The sequence below is a fragment of the Lactuca serriola genome, chromosome 7, assembly GCF_051521515.1.
Source record: "Lactuca serriola cultivar US96UC23 chromosome 7, Lser_US96UC23_V15, whole genome shotgun sequence".
Classification (NCBI taxonomy): Eukaryota; Viridiplantae; Streptophyta; class Magnoliopsida; order Asterales; family Asteraceae; genus Lactuca; species Lactuca serriola.
The window spans coordinates 39748466-39762851 of NC_136414.1; the positions used below are offsets into that span (position 1 = coordinate 39748466).

At 29.0% G+C, this 14386-nt stretch overlaps 2 long non-coding RNA genes across 4 annotated transcripts; one reads left to right on the top strand and one right to left on the bottom strand.

Annotated features, from left to right (window-relative positions):
• The first annotated feature begins 268 nt into the window (after positions 1 to 268).
• LOC145064980 (uncharacterized) lies at positions 269 to 2946 on the top strand. Of its 3 annotated transcripts, XR_013688184.1 has the most exons (4): positions 279 to 500; positions 926 to 1194; positions 1925 to 2007; positions 2649 to 2946. It is a non-coding gene; the product is annotated as an uncharacterized LOC145064980 (long non-coding RNA). The 3 variants fall into 3 exon arrangements; XR_013688182.1 differs by having other exon boundaries at positions 274 to 500; positions 926 to 2007; XR_013688183.1 differs by lacking the exon at positions 2649 to 2946 and having other exon boundaries at positions 269 to 500; positions 926 to 2020.
• A 1367-nt stretch (positions 2947 to 4313) lies between these two features.
• On the bottom strand, positions 4314 to 10250 carry LOC145062457 (uncharacterized). The gene is made up of 3 exons (XR_013687570.1): positions 9702 to 10250; positions 5213 to 5360; positions 4314 to 4592 (listed from the first exon to the last, which is right to left on the bottom strand). It is a non-coding gene; the product is annotated as an uncharacterized LOC145062457 (long non-coding RNA).
• Positions 10251 to 14386: the final 4136 nt, after the last annotated feature.

Consider the following 14386-nt stretch of genomic DNA (forward strand, 5'->3'; position numbering starts at 1 on the left):
TCTCAACCCAAACTCGTATATTTTCGGGTTGGGCCATTGACGGGTTACGGGTTGGGTCGAGAGTTGTCACCCCTAATTTTAGTTAAAGAAAAATAATATATATTATATACAAGGCACAGAAAGTTTAATATTCACAAAGTAGTGGCCCGAGGCTTTGGGCCATCATCCAGCTTACCCCATCTATTGAGTCGGGCCTGTATCTATATCATAATTTGCAATATAAATGTTTAAGTGGTTTATGTTGCATTATTGCCCCACAACTCACCTTTATAAGCCTTAGAAATGACATGACTAATACTATCATACATATCATGTATGTATCGTTTAGAAAGGACATGCCTAATGCTACCATATATATCATGTATCTTTTAAATAACTTCCTTCCACAAGGCACAACTTTACGTCTCAAATATTACTCTAATTTCCCTAGCAACACAATTGTTAGCTAAATAAATCTATAAGCCAGTTTTTGGTTTTAGGCCCTATGATTTGCTTTTTAGGTAGGTTTATCCTAATCTCTCTCTCTCTCTCTCTCTCTCTCTCTCATATATATATATATATATATATATATATATATATATATATATATATATATATATATATATATATATATATATATGTGTGTGTTAATTTGAGGCCAACTATATTTTATAAGACATAAATGTCAAATATTAGCCTTTGATCAAATTTGATCTTGTGGTTAAAAAAAAAACTTAGATTAAGGCGCTTAATTAAACACTCAAGGGTAGATTAGTCGGATTCTAATCATATAACGGAATCCCCTGATTTACATGATCTTTCCTTAATCAACGTACAAAATCATATTCGCTCTTTCATCCGATGATTTCCTCGGATGATATTCTCAATTGCAATGAGTTTTGTACGTTAATTGTCACTCATGCTACGATGATTTGTGATTTTACAGGCTTATTGAAAGAGAATTCACTTTTTTTAGACAATTTGGCTCATTAATCCGCTGTGATTTCAACAATCGGTCAGTAAGTTTTTTGTTTTTTCATAGATTTACATTTGATCAACAATCGTTTTCAGAATTGTTTCAATCACAAATCGCAAACTACAAAAGGATCATTAAGGAACGATTTTTTACAATTCATCATCAAAACGGAACAATTTCTCTATTACAGAAGGACCATACGTAGGGATTTATTTTCATCAATTTTCCTTTTACGAGAGGTTTGTAAGTAAGGGTTTTAATTTTCATTTCATCAATTTCGCTATTAGAGAAATCAATTTTTAGCAATTTGTCATCATCTCCAATTGATCATTAATTTAGATCGATATTGAACAGTTTCAAGGTTTGAATTTTACTTTGAGAAAAGTTAATTCAACAACTCATCATTAGTAGTAATTGATGTGTCATCTGTTTGATGAAGGAAGAATTATATTAAGTGATTATTTTATACACCAACTGTTTGATGAAATGCCTAAGAGAGGAATCATAACTTAAGATATAATACCTTTAAACTCTAGACATGTGCATAATTAATTGATATTTGGTAGCAATTTATGGCTCTGGAGTGTGAACTTTACATATATATATATATATATATATATATATATATATATATATATATATATATATATATATATATATGTTGAAGATAAGCACCATAAGAGCATTGTAACATAAAGTCAAGTGATCATGCACCTTCACTAACCTTGAAATGAAAGTAGGTGCTTATCAAAATATTATTTTCCTTTGGTTCGCATCTAAATGATCAAATCGTATTTTGGTTGATATAAATGTTATTATATTTTTCATCATATTAAGACAAGTACACCAAATGGTGCATGTTTGAAAGATTGGTGTGAGCATGACAGGGAAATCTCAAACCATGTTGATGCTTGAAGCTTGCAACATATTTTCTCATTGGTTTTTTATTTTTGCTTATCTTATTGAAAGGTTTATGTTAGTCATTATCCTCCTTATCAATAGCATGTGAAGTAAAAGATGCATTTCGACCAATTTAGCATGAATCATAAGAGGTACTTGGCCCCATTTCATCACAATGTTACTACATCACATACTATATAGTATACTATTCTGACTTGAGTAACTTGAAAAGCATTACCAATACGTCCTTACATATTCAAAAAATTTCTTTTAGAATATAATTTTGTAAATAGTTATACAATAATAAATATTAACATAATATTTTTTTGTATGTCAAATTAGTGATGGTACTAAAGAATCTCACTTTAGCAATGAACTTGTTTTAGCCAATGGTTATTTAGCTTGGATTCTGAAAATTCTACATGAAGAGATATATAGTGATTTAATTTGGATTCTAAATATTCCAGATAATACCATGGTCTAAATAGATACAATTCTAGAATATTAATCACACTTTAATTTCTTTAGTTCACAAAAATTATAATTTATACGAATACAAACTCTTAACATTATGTGTTTCACGGTTAATTTCAAAAGAATGCAAATTATTATGATCAAAACATAATTCAACATATTGTTATTAGTTTACATAATACATGATTCTAATTATAATAATTGAAAACCGTTACCTATATGTCATTCCGTATTTCTCTTATTTATAATATTGTGTTTAGAATATAATTTGTAAATCATTATACAATGATAAATATTAGTAGGGTATTTATTTTTACAGCTCAAATTAATGCCGATGAAGAAAAATCTTATTCAAGCACTGAATTCATTTCAACTATTGGTTCTTTTGTTTGGATTCCGAATATTCTAGTTTGATTTTATTTTTTTGTTGAAATAATCAACTAGTTTGATTTTTTTTTTGTTGAAATAATCAACTAGTTTGATTCAATATATGTTATATATCGTGTTGTTACATGTCTAATTTTGCCATATTACACATGTAATAATATATGTTAGTGTTTAATCTACAATTATGTGTAATATTATGATATGATTGTGTAATTTATTGAAATTATGTATTGAGGGTTACTATAGTTTTGTACAAACATTTATTTATAACCGAAATGTTATGGATATACTTTTGTAAATCATAATCTATGTTAAGTTTTAATCACTTTGTAAAAATGTCGTATTTTTATTCAAGTTTGTTTTTTATTGTTGAAATAATCAACTACTATTATGATACTAAGTTTTTTTTAATGTAATAATCTTAATTTTAAGATAAGTATTCTATAAACGCTATTTTTACATGTATAATACCCTCTAACACTAATGTTTATCAATGACAAGATTTGTAAGTTAGAATTTCATTCTATTATTCTATATTTAGAATAAATAACATTTTTATATATCATTGTTAATGAATATAATTCAAATATGCCAACGTATTTAACTAGAACATTACTCTATTAGAATATTTTACATATAACTTATTTTGGTTTCCTATAGATTATTGCATATATTCTTGTAATACTATAAATTGTAAATTCAAAATGTTACATAATGATATCATAATATTACATATAATATTAGAATCTTACATATTGTAAGTTAATTGTACATATTACAACACAAGTTCATAATATTACATATTAACAACACAATATTAATTATTAAATGGTTAGAATATCTAGAATAATATCATACCAATGAGTATTAAAAAAAAACCTAAATATAATTACGCATCACTATATTAGAATATTCTACTTTTAACTTAGAAAATAATAGACCATTATTCTATTGAAATATTCTACATATAGATTATGAAAACATACAACATATAACATTATTCTATTAGAATAAAATATACTACATATAGATTATAAAACCATACAACATATAACATTATTCTATTAGAGTATTCTATATGTACAGATTGTTTTCATGTAATAAATCAAATTATTCAATCGAAAAACTACAACATTATTCGAAAACATACAACATACAACATTATTGTATTAGAATATTCTATATATACACAATATTTTCATGTAAATGAATTAAGTTATTTAAAAAAAACATAGAATATTATGTTATTATATTATCAACATCATACATCATAAACTGCAACATTCTAATGATTTTAAACATCATACACTCTACTTATAAAATTTAGCTTGATTTATCACGTAAATTCTAAACAAGACAAAAACATCAATTTATGATAACAAACAACACATAACATTATTCTATTAGAGTATTATACATATACTTACAATAACATAAATCATAAATTATTATTCTAATAGAATATTATACATACAATCTTTAATTTTAAATTCATCTTAGGTGTGAAAGACATTACTATCATTACATGAAATAAACTATAACACTACATGCATTATTCTTTAACATATAACTATTGTCCAAACATAATATTGTTTTATTAAACTTTCACCAATCTTCAAACTTTTAAACCATAACTATTGTTTACCAAACATTAAATCATACATATTGTTCAAAATATAGAAAATATAGCCAACAATTAAAGAGAATAATACTCTTAATAACGATTAAACTCTTGCAAATATTTTATCATGTCGATCAACAATCCTCATTCCATTGCATCCTTTCTTGCACCATATTAAGATCCTTTGCTTAATCATATTTTCCAAACTACATAGATTGTTCAATTAGTTCATATGTAGGTTAGCATTTAGTTTGCCTGCGTCATGAAAAGTAAAATCAATGTAATGAAATATTTATCAGAACAAAATATCCAAAATATACAAACTACATTCAATTAATAACATACATAAAAAATTTGTAACATTATAAGAATAATTAAAAATAGACTTTTATTCTAAAATTTTTAGCACAAAAATAATAAATTAAAAATTCTAATGAGATCATAAACAAATAATGTGCATATTAGAACCCTTTTGTTGATTTTGAGTTTTCATAAGAACTCAAAATCTATAATCATGACAATTTTGAGTTACTTATAGAGTTAACATCTAGATGCAAATATCCTAATGATTTCACATATTCTATATAAATCAAGGTTTAAATGACAGGTTGTATAATACTATATTCCATTACATCGTGACTTTTAGAGATAATTTTAGAGTAAAATATCTAAATTAGAATACATTGTTGAAGATACACAATGATTTTGACTAAAAACTATACTATAATCAGAATATAGAGTTTTATAGAATATTCCATACATGAATAGATTAATGCAAAATCATACAGAAAAAATAAATTTGATGATTACAACACATTAACTCACAATCACATGCTAAGATAAAATCGTGAAGAGATTATAGTATTATACGTTACCTATAACAACTCTAGATGTAAAATTTGAATTCGGTTGTGTAGAATAAGCCATTTGCTGGAGTAACAAGCTTCATTTTCTTTAATTTATGAATGGTTGGTGATCTAAAACTTGATCTAATTTTCGAATCAGAATCACAAGCTTGAAAACCTAAATGAGAAGGAATCATAAGTTATGCTAAATCAGAATGCCTAAAATATTTATGTATTAAACCTTATTTTAATGTATGTATACTACATTATCTAATTAATCAAAAGAATAACATTAGAACTCAATATTTACTAATCATAATACTTAGAATATCACATACTTAAATCAGAATGTGACATATAATTTCAGAATATATGGCATTGATTCACTATTTTAACTAAAAACTATACTATAATTAGAACACATAGTTTCATAGAATATTTTATAGGTGTATATATTAAATCAAAATCATACAGAGAGATAAATTTGACGATTATAACACATTAACTCAAAATCATATGCTAAGATAAAACAGTGAAGAGATAACTCTAAATGTAGAATCTGAATCCAATTATGTAGAATAAGCCATTTACTAGAATAATTAGCTTCAGTTATTTTATTTAGGAATGGTTGATGACCCAAAATTTTATATGGTTTCACAATCAGAATCATAAAGTTGAAAATCCAAATGACAAGGAATAAGAAATTGTGCTAAATCATAATGCCTAGATATTTATGTATTAAACCTTATTTCAATGTATGTGTATTGCATTATCTAATTAATCAAAATAATAACGTTAGAACTCAAAACTAATCATAATACTTAGAATATTACATATTTTAAATCAGAATATGACACATAAATTTAGAATATATGGCATTGCTTCATCATTAACCAATTACTATTCTAATACTTCACAAAAAGGTTCAAAGCAAAGTTGTTTCCAATAAAACAAGAATGTATAAGATCAGATATTACACATCATTTAAATTTATTTAAGTACAAAAAAGGAGAGAGAAGGATTCGAACCCTCGACAATAAACTATACCGGTTTTCAAGACCGGGGCTTTCAACCACTCAGACATCTCTCCGAAAGACAATTTTATTTTATTCCTCCGAATAGAACATGGTCATATGAGTAGATACCGCCACTATCACAAAAAGCATACAAACAAATTGTTTCCAACACAATCATAATGTTTAAACTGTAAAGGGACACATAATTTCAGAATATTTCATATTATGTTATAGTGAAAGGTTTAAAGAAAGTAGTTTCTAACAAAAGAACATCCAAAATCTAAAAACGAAGCATGATCTGACTTATCAAATTATAATATGTATAATATCAAGTTATCCAGCACAAAATTACTTAACTTTCCCTAGACCATCAAATTAATCAAACAAAATAACACCTAAAATCAAATTAAATTTAAAATACATGCAATCTGACTATGATTCTGTTGAACCATCAATAATCTATGATGAATGTGTGATTTCTAGTGTTTTTTACTGTTAAAACTCGAATAAGAGGCTATGGTTTTTCATCAGATCCTCTAATTAATCAGTCAAAATAACATCTTAAATCAAATTATATTTTAAAATACCTGCAATCTGAATATGATTCTGTTGAACCATCGATAATTTGTGATGAATGTGCGATTTCTAAAAATTTTCGCAACTAAAACTTGAATAAGAAGCTAAGGTTTTTCAATCCTATGGTTTTGTCGATGGCAGGGTTTTCTGAGTACAGATCCATTCGTTTTCTTGATGATGAGTGTGATTATTAGGGAATTTTGCTGAAAAACTATGGATTAAGGATAGATCGATGATTTTGATCGAGAAGAATTTGAAAGGGTGAGAAGGATATTAACGGACTCAAAGAAATTCGGGAGAAGAATGAAGTGATCAGATTTAATCTATTGAGTGAAAAGTACAACTCTACCCCTTTGTGTATTTCAATTAAGCATGGACTTCAAGATAATTTCAACTTTGTTATCGCCTCCCATCGGATTTTCTGTTTTAATCTCAACCCTCTTTTTTTATTAATCAATAGTCATCAATTGGTTCCCTTGTCTCACAAAATCATCTTGTCTCACATGAACTCAACCATATATATATATATATATATATATATATATATATATATATATATATATATATATATATATATATATATATTATTTCTTTTTACACACCACTCTAAGCCACCCCTAGCACACACCAATCTAGTTTTTAAAATAATTAAAAAGAAAATTATGTACATTGGGTTCTGTTTTTCAGCTCTACTTTACCTCTTGAGAAAGTAAAAAAAAAAAAAAACAAAAAAAAAAAAAAAAAAAACCTCCACCTATCTTTTCTTTTTTGTTGTTTGTAAACTTCCACGTTTTTTTTTTTAAAACCACGCCTACTTCTATTCTTTTTTTTATGATTTGTTTGATTTCTTAAGATAGACTTGTGGTATATATATATATATATATATATATATATATATATATATATATATATATATATATATATATATATATATAAACCATGTTTACTATAATTTATTTATTAAAATGTTTAAAATATAATATATTATAAAAGATAAATTAGATATTTATGCTATCTTTTAAAAATGTTTCAATTTAATATATTATAATATACTTCATAATATATTGTAATTATACATATATATACTTTTTTGAATCTATATATATACATTCTTTTGACGTAATATTTTTTTATCAACCGGCATAGAAAAAAACTGTGGTTTTATACTTCTTTTAAACTATAAAAAAGATGGGTTTATGGAAATAGAAAAAAAAATGTATTAAGTTTGTGGGTTTACGACAATGATATAAAATTTGATGAGGTTTTATCTGGAATTTTATTTTTTTAAATATTTTTTATATTATTATATAATAAAAATAACATTTTTTATGTTAATAAAAAATTTGGTGACCGACTTGTTTTTAATCTCACTTCCAAACTTCCAGATAATCAATTCATTTATATATTTATTTATTTATTTTGTTTATTGTTAGCATTTTCTAATGATTAAAATTTATATTATTTTTTTAATATAAACTCAACATAACTATTTATGTTTACTAAAAAGGTATAAAACGTTCGTATCTAGAAGGCAAGGAACAAAAAGACGTTCAACGACATTCAAGCGGTCGTAACCAACGTTGAGGACAATATTATGTCCTTTGTTTTTTGTTGGTTGAAATTTCAGGCCAAGTTTGTGAGCTGTAATTGTTTTTTTCTTTTAAAAAATCACAACTATTTTTTAATGGATTTATTTGCAATTTTAAATTTTTATAATACTATTTATTGTATTATAAAAACAATATTATTGTTGTTTTCTTATTTTAATAAAAAATAAATTTAATATTATTAATATTAAAAGGTTACTAATAAAAAAATGTATAATTATTATATAATAAAAGTTTTATTGATTATGATATAAGAAATTAATGATAAAAAAATTAGTCAAAATAATAATTATATGTTAATAATATTATAATAATGATCTAAAAGATAAACCTAAAGATATATGATGATTGTGTAAATTGGTGTGGCAATAAATAATGTGAACATATAATCATTTCCATACCAATTAACGTAACAAATTTCCTAATAATTAACCCTAGCTTCATAAGGCTGGTGGAAAATGTTTTAAAAATCGGTTTGAACCGGTCGGTTGAACCGGTTCGACCGGAAACCGGGAAATGAGCGGTACAACTATCACCGGTTTTTTGTCTATTTCTGAACCGGATCAAACCGATCAGGTTTTACAAAAATTCGATTGAACTGGTTCAATTAAACCGGTTAAATTGAAAAAAAACCATATGGAATTGAAATCTTCTGCATAATATATTTTGGTAGTTTTTCACATTAATTAAGATTTTTTTGAATAAAAGCACATTGATAAATGTTATGAAGTTTTTTGATGCGTTTATATTCATCTAAGATTTTATTTTTCTTTTTAATGCACGTGGGTTGATGTAAAACTTATGGTTATATGTTATTTTAATGTATTTAGATTGATCTACAATTTGTTTTCATACGTATTTTAATATTCGAACTTGTGGACATCAAATTCTTAATTTTTGTATGTATGTATGTATAGGAAAACACGAAAAAAATATGAAAATTATAGAAACCAGTTTACTCAGAGGTCGAACCGGTTGAACCAGAAACCAGTCATCATACCGGTTCAAGTAAAAACCGGTTTTTAAAATATTGTCGGTGGGTGTAGGCAACATATTAAGACATGTTAAGAGATACAAAAAAAGTTAGAGAAAGAATGAGATAATGACTTTTAATTGGTACCGTGGCCTACTTTCTGTGGCATGGTAACATTTCTTGATATAACACCAAATAAGAGAGAGTTTTAGACTAATAATTAAGTGGCCAAATCATGGTGCAATTACTCATTACTTGGTAACAACTAAAACCGGAGCCAATGTCTCGTTAGAAAGGAATCACACATGATTACCCAATGTTTCCCCTTACAAGAGATCGAAAAGTACCTGATATAAGATATAACTCTTGCCTTGGCGGCGTTTCAGACGGTGATCTGTCGGTTTGTCGGACAGCTGCGTTTCGAATTGGGTGGAGAGAAGAATCGCTTTCTGGGAATTAACATGTAATTTGGCTTTTGTTCATAACCAGAAAGATCAAAAACACAAAATCAGAGATGTTCAGTTTTGTTTCTGGTTGCGATGGCGTTGGAGGCACACACAGAGAGAGAGTGTGTACGATGCTCACGCCTCTTAGTCCTTTAACGAATCCGTACTCAGAGTCGTATTCAACGTGAGGCAACTGTTTCTCTTTTTAGCAGAAGGAGATATGGATGAGGGAAGAGGGAAGATGGAAGGGGGAGTTCTTTATCTTTCTGTTGGGATTGCAGTTCTGATGGTGGTGTCATGGTCTTCCTGTTAGCACGGCGCGTGAACTGCAATGGTCGACCTGCAAAACCTTCTTTTGGGCAGTTGTTCAGCTTTATAACTTTTATGGTTGTCATCATTCTTTCATTAAAGATAATACTCCTTAGTTATATAATTATTAAAATTAAGAAAACATAAAAAGAAATACATTTGATCGTTACTTTTTTTTTGATCGTTTCTATTTATTATTTGTATTATTTTGATGGTGATTCAAATAAAACAAATTAATTAGTACAAAATACTAATATATTAAACTTTAACTATAATTAAAAGTAAAATTAAACATTAATGAATAAAGAAGCTTAGTTATACAAAAAAAATAGGGGTGTTCGTTTGGATGGATCGGTTTGATATGATCCGATCAACTAAATCCAAATAAATTTCGGTTTTCAAAACATAGCTCAAAATAGTCCAAATCAAATTCAAATTCGATCCGATCCAACCAAAATTACAATACGGTTGGATCGGTTTTTACCATTCGGTTTTCAAGAGGATAAAAATTTAAAATAAATATAACTTAAATATTAGTCAATTTGATAAAAGTATCTAAAAAAACTTTTTAGTTATGAATTATAGTTTATAAACAACTTTTAAGAAAATTTGATTATAGTTTAATATTTCATTAACAAAAAACTTTTGATAAGAAGTATATATATTGAAGTATTATATTGGATGAAAGTTTCTAATAATTAAATAAATAATTTGAAAATTTTATAAATGATTAACTATATATATTAAAAATAAATAATAAGTTGTTATTCGGTTTTTTTGGATTATTCGGTTCATATTTTATAAAACAAAACCAATCCGAAATCTAAAATAATAATTCGGTTTAACTTAAAATCAATCCAAAAATCCAAATATCCGAACCAAATAGTTAAATCCAAATTTTCCGATTGGACAATTCGGTTTTAACCAAATAGTGAACAACCCTAAAAAAAGCATAGAACTCGGAAACATGATTTTATAAAATAAATATGATAGTTGATTAAAAAAATATTTTCTAGAATTAAAAAAAAAAATCTTTTTGTAGGGTTAATTTTTAATAATCGATCTATTGAGAAATACAATGTTCTTAGAACCAAAGACCTAGCCCTTTGGTCTAATGGTATATTATGAGTGTTGGAAAGGTGTCATATCCAATGGTTGAAGGTTTAAATATTGCGGTAGACAAATTATGCCACATAATTGAACTTGTATGTGCTATTTGTTAATCTTTTGTAGTAGAAAGTAAACAAACATTAACCTCGTGGATAGAGAATCATTAACTTAGAGAAGCAACCTGGAAAATAAAAAAATAAATATGTTAAACCGACTATTCACTTAATGTTTTAAGACAAAACTGTAAAAATGGTTCCTATGGTATGTAATTTTTTAGGGGTTTGGTCCAAACCCCGACTTTTTTTTATTAACAGTCATTTTAGCCATGTTTGTATGTAAATTTGATCTCTTATAAAATTGAAATGATTAAATTTCCCTTATTAAATTTCCCTTATTAAATTTATTTTTCATTTTCTTTTTTGAAAAGTATTTTTATATATTAAATAAAGATAGTCTCTCTCTCTCTCTCACACACACACACACACCAGACCAACTTCCCCCTCCCCCACCTTCTTCATTTACATTCAAGAAAACCCCATCGGAGGTGGAGCTATTTTCCGGCCACCAAGAAACACCGCTGCCACCATCCATCTTTCCACCTCTTTGAATCACATTCTTAACCCCAAATTAAAACTCGACAGAATGGTGGGTCGAAGGTGACAGACTGCAACGACGGTGGAAGGGCAGTGACGGCGAAGGGTGGCTGCGGTTGGTGGCTGTGGGTACCTTGATGCTTTATTTCTATTGGCGGATGCTCGACGAGGGACCAAGACAAAGCAGCAGCGACGATGGTGTTTGGTGGTGGTGGGTTACGACAGGATGGAGGCGTTTGGTGGGTGGTGAAGTGGGTTTTGCCAACATTCACAGCGGTGGTGGGTGGTGAAGTGAGTTTTGACAACGGTGGGTGGTGACGAAGTTATGGTGGCAGTTTCACTGCCTTCGTTTCCTTTCTTTACAGGTGAGCCTGACGAGAGAGAGGGCAGGGAGGATTGGAGGAGCAAGCCTATGGTTCGGAGGTGTTTGTTGGTGGTGGGTCACGACATGGGGAGGTGGAGGAGGTGTTTGAAAAATTAGGTAGGTTAAGATGGTGGTGGCAATTTGCTCTGATTAGTAGCTAGAAGGGGAAGAACATGATGGTGTAGGGTGGTGCTTGGCAGCTTGCTCGACGGAAACAGTAAGGGAATGGTGGTGAGGATCGACCAAGACAGACGAGGGTGGTTTCCAGTGGGGTTATGGTGGTCTATGGCGGCAGTCGTGGTGGTGAGCAACCTAGATCGGTGTTACAATCACCAGTGCTTTCTTTCTTTCAACTGATGAGATACGAATGAGAGAGAGAGAGATAGATAGAGAGAGAGAGAGGTGGGTCCCATAATTTTCATTAATAAAACCTTATATTAAATAGAAAAAAACATAGAAAATGTATTAGAAGGGTATTTTTGTCTTTTTAATTTTACAAAGGACCAAAACCATAAACAAAGTAGCTCAAAAAGACCGTCAATCCAAAAAAGTCGGGGTTTGAACCAGAACCCAAAAAAAATGCATACCACATGGACCATTTTTGTAATTTTGTGATGTTTTAATACCAAATACAATGTATATGGCTCTAAAAGTAACGACTTACTTAACTTTCATGAATGCATTTGTAATGTTTCAAGTGGTAGTTATCATGTGTATCTTAGGGTGGGGGAGTGGGCAAGCTCTAGTCGACCTCCACCTCATCTTGCCACCAAAAGTACCGTAGATCAGCCATGATATATCATTTTTTCATAAAGAGAACTATAAAGAGAGGGAAGAGACAGAGAGAGGGACGAAGAGTAAGAGAGACATAGGGAACCAAGTTTTCTTGCAATGGTGTTTAAACATGATGTTCACCATGGCAAAACATGTCACATAGGCTCCACTTCATCTTTATCACATCCCACAACCTCTAATCTTATGGGCATTTGATAGCATCCTTAACCACATACAATGAAACATCTTTCATATTGGCAACTACATTCCCCCATTAAACTTCACGAATCAGGATTTCTAATAACTTGTTCAAAAGAGAAAACACACACACACACATATATATATATATATATATATATATATATATATATATATATATATATAGTTAACATTAACACTTAGCAAAAAAAAAAGTAAGGACCAGGACCACGAGTATTATGAGATTCAATAATTGAATTGTTTTAAGTAGAGTTATTAGTGGAGGGTTTATTTTGAGAAAGATAGCCAAGCTTTCCTTTCGATTACTTACAATAATCAATTATTTTGAAACATCGGTCGATATATCCCTTCCAACCGTCCCTTCCCCCTTGCCCCACCCTCCACCACCTCCTTTTTTACATGCACGTCGCCACCTACCACTGAACTGCAATCACCAGTGAACAGTACCAAAAAACATAGATATTGCCCAAGGCAAAATCGTCTTTTCCCAATAATTACAATCTTGGTTTAATCAATGAAAAACAGAAAACCCAAATGGAGAAACTTCAAATTGAAGCTATCGATCTAACAAAATTTTGGAGCAACGCAACACGTGTTTATTTAGTCTATACGTATATGTATCACACTTAACAATATTAATATTAGTCTATACAAAACATGGAACATAAATTGACAACGTGTGTGTGTGTATATACACACACACACAACACACTTAAAACTACTTTTGGTTAAATACTTTAAAGTACATCATCATTAGCCAAAATAGACACGCACAAAATGAAATTGCAGACAAACAACAACAAAACACAAACACAAGACATCAAAAAAAAAACACCTCACTTGATTTAGTCATCAGGAAGGTGTTTGATCATGTGGATACATGTACTGATGGTCTTTCACATAGTCATAGCATGTGAGAGATTGTGACATTTGCATTTTTGGTATTTTTCCTATTTGCCCTTAATTAAAAAACTATTGCATTTTGGTCCCTAGCCGAGTACGTTGGGCGTACACTAGGAGTACGTCAGGCGTACTGGCTCGATAACTTGGTTGCGGAGGTAACCCATGTACGTTGGGCGTACGTAAAGTACGCAGGGCGTACGGCCATCAGGGACAAACCCTAATTTTTAGGGTTTGTGCCATATTTAAACACCTTAAGTTGCCTTTAGACCTTCTTATGACTAGCCTCCACCTCTCCAAACCCTGAGAACGAAACC